Source organism: Melospiza melodia, unplaced genomic scaffold (assembly GCF_035770615.1).
Source record: "Melospiza melodia melodia isolate bMelMel2 unplaced genomic scaffold, bMelMel2.pri scaffold_54, whole genome shotgun sequence".
Lineage (NCBI taxonomy): Eukaryota > Metazoa > Chordata > Aves > Passeriformes > Passerellidae > Melospiza > Melospiza melodia.
This window is the reverse complement of record NW_026948798.1, coordinates 2915178-2916961: the sequence shown is the minus strand read 5'-3', so window position 1 is coordinate 2916961 and position 1784 is coordinate 2915178. Positions and strand designations below refer to the sequence as shown.

The following is a 1784-nucleotide window of genomic DNA, read 5'->3' as shown; positions in this document are numbered from 1 at the left end:
ACCGTGAGCCAGCCTGGGAAAATGGGCAAAAATGTTTTGCTGTCTAAAAGGCCTCTGCTGCCTCCTGTGCTAGCCTCAGGTCCTCAGGGTGGAAATAGCATGGTTTATCCAGAAATAAGTTTAGCTTATCTATTCCTCTTGCTGGATGAAGCCTTGATGAGAGTAGGCATCATCAGAAAAGTGCCTCCACGTTTTTTCTGCACTGTAAACCCCCCAGTTCTGGGGTTTTTTGTCTCCCAGCAGTAGTCAGCTGCTCATGGCTGCTCAGTGCCTGTGCCAGTGTTATGCTGCTGGGAGAGAAAGGTGCTGCTGAGCTTTCCTGGCACCAGCGAGGCCGTCCTGGTGCTCAGTGGTGCCAGGTTTTGGCAGCACTCTGCATGCCTGAGAGTGGAGTAACTCCTGCCCGTGGAGACAGGTGACTAGACTGTACATGTTCATGCAGCAACAGGCAGCTTTATTGAGATCTAACTTCCTTATATAGATGAGAAGGCCCATGAAGGTAATCCTCATTGGCTGAGCCAGCTACTACTCAGCTAACCAGCCAATAGCAGCCTGAGTCTCCAATGGCCTGGGCCTGCTCTTACTGGTCGAATTACATAAGCAAGGTAATTATATAATAAATCACTTATGAAGTTGGAATTATTTATACTGTGTGGCCTACAGGCCAGATGTAGAGCATCACAGAGGAATAGCTCATAAATATGGAACTTATGTGTGTCATAAAACCTCTATAGCTCATAAATATGGAACTTGTGTGTGTCATAAAACCTCTGTTCGCATGATGTTTGGGGCACTCGAATGGAGGAAGGATCCTCCAAGTGATCAGTGCTGCAATAAAAATGAATGCTTTTTGATACTCAAACTGTGTTAGAAAGTTTCTTTTTGGGTGATTTCAGTGTCAGTTCCACAAGGCCCTGTAGTTTCACAGTGGCCCCTTGGTTCTAAAGTGGCCTCAGTCACACAAGGCCCCACAATGTCCAAAGAGTCCCCTTAATTCCTTGGGGTCCTGAAGAGCTACAATGGCCCCTTGGCTCCATGAGGCCCTGCAGTGCCACCCTGGGGCAGGAGGCCAGGAGGAACTCGTTCCCCACACGCTGCAGCTCCCTGGGCCAGCTGGCACCAACACCTTCTCCCAGGCCAGCACTGCCGGGTACAGCCAGGGCCGAGCCACACTGCAGCTCCCTGCAAACCACGGCGGGGGCTGCGAGGCCAAAACCCGAGTCACAGACAGTTTGTCACTCTTCCTGTCTGTATCTGACCAAGAAATGTCCCATTGTGGGGTCCCCTTTCCTGCAGTCACTGCAGCACTGGGACCATCCCTGGAGCTCTGAGCAAGAGAAATGACCAGCGCTGCACCTCTGCACTGACTCAGGGATGGTAGGAGATGCTCTCTGGGGTGGCTGGAACCATGGAAAAAGGACAGTTGGGAGCACAGAGGGAAACCCAGCTGGGCTGCTGGACTGGGGTAAGACATCTCTGTCTGGGGGAGAAGTTGGCTGTGAAACTCCCTCCTGTGGATGTTCACGTGCCCAAGAGTTGGGCACTGAAGAGCATCACAACAACAGACAGGAGGATGGGGCGGCCAGGATTAAAGTGCCTCAGGGGGGTTTGGACTGGCCACACAAGGGTGAACCCTGGACACCATCTCCAGGTTATCCCTGACTGTGAAACATGGGCTGAGATCGATCAGGGCCAGGCCAGGCAAAGCCCCTGTGGTGTGGGAGGGAATGGTGGGAATATAAATCTGGGGCGACATGTGGTCTTGGTAGTAGGTGTAGTAAATT

At 51.8% G+C, this 1784-nt stretch overlaps 1 non-coding gene across 1 annotated transcript; it reads left to right on the top strand.

Moving 5' to 3' along the window:
- The first annotated feature begins 235 nt into the window (after positions 1-235).
- Positions 236-439, top strand: LOC134413870 (small nucleolar RNA SNORA74). Its single transcript, XR_010026602.1, has one exon. It is a non-coding gene; the product is annotated as a small nucleolar RNA SNORA74 (small nucleolar RNA).
- Positions 440-1784: the final 1345 nt, after the last annotated feature.